The 4,988-nt window shown below is 37.4% G+C and overlaps 1 protein-coding gene across 1 annotated transcript in view; it reads right to left on the reverse strand.

Annotated features, from left to right (window-relative positions):
• LOC100945309 (interferon alpha-5-like) overlaps positions 1-4,988 on the reverse strand; it is a 10,041-nt gene that overhangs the window by 562 nt on the left and 4,491 nt on the right. The window lies entirely within an intron of this gene.

Below are 4,988 nucleotides of genomic sequence, written 5' to 3' on the forward strand. Positions count from 1 at the left end.
TTGAAGATGCTGTTGGGCTGGGGGAGGTGGGCGACCCTGAGCCTTGATCTGCAGGTTCTCTGAAGACGTTGCTTTGGGCCTTGGTCTTAAATAGGAAACATAACTACTTTTTGCTTTCTGGATGTTCCCACATTATTTCTTACTTCTGTTTTTGCTTTCTTTATGCGCCCTCTACTTGGGTTCAGAGCATTTTCTCACCCACGTTATTTTCATGGTCTTTTCCTTATTGTCTCCCCACTCCGTTACCAGTGAGCTTTTTAAGATTATTTTTGATCCAGACTCTATAAACATTTAATACAGGTAAACTACATATCTACATATGTAATCTATGTATTTCTCCACTTTTTGCTTTCTTTTTTTTGCAGTTTTTGGCCGGGGCTAGGTTTGAATCCATCACCTTTGGCATATAGGGCTGGTGCCCTACTCCTTTGAGCCACAGGTGCTGCCCTGTTTCTCTACTTTCTATACAATGAATGGCAATGTTGAATCTCTGTATTCAGTACAGGGTTGAAAATGTACTACAGATGAAAATTTTAAGTTAAAATTAAGAAATTATATTTACAAACTCTTAACTTTTAACTTAACTTCATGACTAAGTTTCCTTAGTGACTTTAATTTATTTACTTAAATTGTAATGTGTCAAAGAACACAAATAATTATGAAAATATGTATATAATAGTACTTCATGTAATGAAATACAGAAAAATTCTTCAAATAGGGCTAAAGTCTATAAAAGTTTCAATCTTTAACATTTATGTCAGTGTTCTTAAATGTTTAATTTTGGTTTATAAAATATTAGCAAAGTTATTAACAAAGAAATCAAGAAGACATCTCATATATAAGAGGTACAAAAATGAAATGCAATACTTAGGAATAAAAGTAACCAAGAAGATGAAAAACTTTTGGAACAAAGGCACAAAATTCTGAGAAAAGAAATAACAGGGGAGACAACCAAACAGAAAGGCAGCCCATCATTGTGGATCTTAAGAATTGCGTTCTTAAAATGAGAGTATTACTCAAAGGAAGCTACAGATTCACTTCAATTTCTAACATCAAAGATATTCTTCACAGAAATAGGAAAAAGAAAAAATCACCTCTATGGAACCACAAAAGGACATGAGCAGCATAAACAATCCTGATCAATAGGAACAAAGCTGGAGGGATCACACTATTGACCTGAACATACCCGGAAAAGCTGTCTTAAGGGAAATGGCATGGCACTGCTATGCAAACAGGAACACAGACTGATGGAACACAGTGGAGAAACTAGAGATGCATCCACCTATCTACAGCTAACTGATTTGTAACAAAGGTGCCAGGAACAGTCATTGAGAAAAGAAGTCTTGTCAGTAAATAGTACTGAGAAAACTGAATATCCATATGTGGAAGAATGAAACTAGACCCCCCTCTTCTCACCCTCTTAAAAGAAAAGTGAACATAGATAAGAACCATAAACCTCAGACGTGAAAACAACAAACATACTAGAAGAAAACATTTAGGTAACTTCTCCAGACATTGTTCTGGGAGAGGAGTTAATGAGTAACACCATGAAGGCACAGGAAACAAAAGTTAAAGTACATAAATGGAATTATACTGAACCAAAAACCTTTCTATGCTGCCAAGGAAGCAATGAACAGACTCAAAAGACAAACATGGGGAAAGTATTTGGAAAGTGCCCACCTGACAGGGAATAAATATTGAGGACATATAAGAAACTAGAACATCTCAACAGAGAAAAGGCATTATGATTAAAAATGGACAAATCATGTAAACAATATTAGAACAGGTTCTTTCTGACTTAACCCTTGGTGTACAATGTGCAAGGAGACAAAATACTTCATGTAGGAGAATGTACACTATATAACAGGAGCTTTTCCTGGATAGTACTGAGTTTCACACCTGGTTGGCAGCTCTGCCTGTCCCCTGGAACCTTCAGTAGGGGAAGGATGTGATGCTCGGGTGGGCACCCTGGTCTACATAGCCTGCTGTAGGCAGCGACTACATGTCTCTCTCTTCCTAGACTCCAATCCCAAGGACGCCATGTCGTGCCTCAAGCCACACACTTTTTCTCTTTGTCATAGTGCGGGAGTAAGGAAACAGGCCGATGACACATAGCATCTGTTCTTGCTGAGGTGTGGGCTTTTTCATCAGGGAGAGAAATCCCCAGGAAGTGTTGAGCTTTCTACACAGATCTGAAACCAGCCTTCAAGTCTGGTTTAGTGGCCACTCTGGTCACTCCTGGCCACTAGGGGGCTGTCTTCCCCCAGAGATCTTCAGGAGCCCACACACAGGCTAGACCCTGCTTTCTCTTTCCTTTTAGCTAAAGCTACCATGATGTCATAGGCAGTGGAATTTCAGGAACGCCTGTGTTGCAGAATGTCAATGTTCTCTGTAAGCTCTGCTTTCTACTTGTAGTCTTCTGTTCTGCTCTCTAGGGAAACCACAAAGCCCAAATGATAGCAGAACAGAAAGCAGGTCTGTATGCAGGTCAGGAAGATGAAGGCAGTGAATGACCAGGGTCCCGTGGAGTTTCTGCCTGGTCAGGCAGGAAACCCTCATGCTGGGCTTGTGGAATGCTGAGTGAGGATGAGGATGGAGCAAGTGCCAGGTGCTAGACTCAGTAAATAGGTATTGCATATCTTCTGAATTTCCATCTAGAGGGTTTGCACTCATACAAGCCATCAGTTTCAGAGTATGGAGAGGACACTTGTTTGAAAAGGGGAGTGACAGTTTGGGAGCCTCTCTACAATTTGTTACTAAATTTGTTTGATGAGGCTGTATCTTTTGGAAGTTAGTTAGTGAATGGGAGGGTACAGTTCCTAACATCTTTATAAAAAGACAAGTAATATTCTCATCTACAGAACTATGGAGAAAAATAGGGAAACACCTACCAACCTTGTTAATAACTCCTTAATGGAGGATGCTGTGTTAAGTGTGTTGAAATCCATGTGCTCATTGCAGATTCACAAAACCTATACAATATGTAGATCACATTTTTTTTTTTTAAAGAAAACCACATCTCAGAGAGATTAAGTGGGTTTCTGAGCATTATCTGTTTATGCAAGCAGAATGGAATTGAAATGTACAACTCTTTGTTGTTATTTGTAGTCAATATGATGCTATAAGGTTGACATTCTGAATTCCTGCAAGAACTGTCAAATCTCTCTTTCCTTCTTGATGATAGACTCCTCTTTCTTGCCTTGTCTGCATTTCTTTGGTTCAGTTGTAGTTTCAGGTGGTTTTGACCAAGGTTTTCTTTCTTTACCTTATTAATGAGAAAGAGATTGTCTGATCCAGTTTCTCAATTTTATTTTATGAAGGAAGTTTGTCAGTTTCCCTGATAGTCAGCATAGTGCAAAACAGATGATCCAGTATAATTGGGAACAATTTATTATGTTATGTTTGAAATAAATAAAATATATTAACAAATATGATTTACTGATATATCAAAACCACAAAATCTGTCTAGGGATATACATACTTTATAGAAGGAAAAACTATGCAGATACAAAATCACCCACATTCTTTTCCACGTCAACCTGATTTCTCCCATCCATTTCAAAGGCAAACCTCCCATAACTGTAACATTGACTGTATACATTACACTGATTTGTCATTTCTGATCTACTTTTCCACCTACGCTATTATGGTTTTCACTAATTAATTCCACCAAACCAACTCTCGCTGTGCTATTTCCCTGATAGAGTGGACAGCTACCATTCACATTTCCATTAGTCCACTGATTCTTCTTCTAAGCACATTAACAAGGTCCTTGAAGACCTTGTTATTACCATTCTCCCTGTCCTTCTCATTTAAGGTATTACACCTCTGTTTCCATAGCAGCTCCTCTCTCCTGTCCCTCTAAGGGTGGAAGGTCTTCAAAATCAAGCTTGAGTCTGTTTCACTCTCTACTATCTCTCCCCACACGACGACCTTCATATTTGTCTTTTCTAGTTGCCAGTTATGAAGTTCTAGGCATTGGATTCTTGGAAATTGCAAACTCATGCATCCCCAAGTGTTAAGAGACAATTTCAATTTTCACTTAGATATTTAACTGTCAATTTATGAGGAACATCACTGCTATCATTTTTTTATTTCCTGGCATACCTTAGTCTACCTTCTTCTGAGAGGATTGCAAAGGGTTTTCTTTCTTCTAATTATAACATTTAACTTAGTTGATATTAATTTGCTATGGTTATTGTTCTTAGGTTTCTTTCCCTACAAAAATCAAAAATTCAATAGGGCAAGAATTGTATTTGTTATGTTCACCTTTATATCCTGAATGAATCAGACAGCAATAGCTTATATTAGACTTTTACTCATATCCTGAATAGAACAATGATAGGTAAGAGATTGGTACAACCCATTCTTTAACCAGGTTTCATAATGAAGGCTGGAGTTTCATTTTAAAAGAACAAACAAATACAAGAAGTTTCCCTTAGTAAATATTTCATGAACAAAGCAAATTAATAAATTGGCTAAATATAGAGAAGATATTTTATTATATTAACAACATCATAAAGTTGCACATTATTATTTGAACAAAGATAACTTAAATCTTATAAATCATTGAATAAATGAACATTTAAATAAATAATAAATAGATCCATCATTAAGGACATCTGTAGATGATTGGTACCTATAAAATTGAAGATAATATTGCCTGACATTGGTGAAAATACTTGAAACATTTGATTTAATAACTGTTGGTTATAACAAAAATGAGAGTTGTAAAATGGCAGAACTCATGAAAAAGTGAGATAGTGACGGTGTCAACAGAATGGTTGCCGTGTTGGATGGGTCTCAATCCTCTCTCCTTAATCTTTCTTGCAAGCTTGCTGTTGAAGAGAAGGCTCTCATGATTTCTGCTCTGACAACCTCCCAGGCACAAGGGCTGTATTTCTTCTCTTTCAGATAGAGAGTGATTCTTTGGAAGTAGCTCCTCATGGTCAGTGTGGAGTCCTGGTTCATGAGGGCAGTCTCTTCCA

Source organism: Otolemur garnettii, unplaced genomic scaffold (genome assembly GCF_000181295.1).
Source record: "Otolemur garnettii isolate 467f Iridium unplaced genomic scaffold, OtoGar3 scaffold00006, whole genome shotgun sequence".
Classification (NCBI taxonomy): domain Eukaryota; kingdom Metazoa; phylum Chordata; class Mammalia; order Primates; family Galagidae; genus Otolemur; species Otolemur garnettii.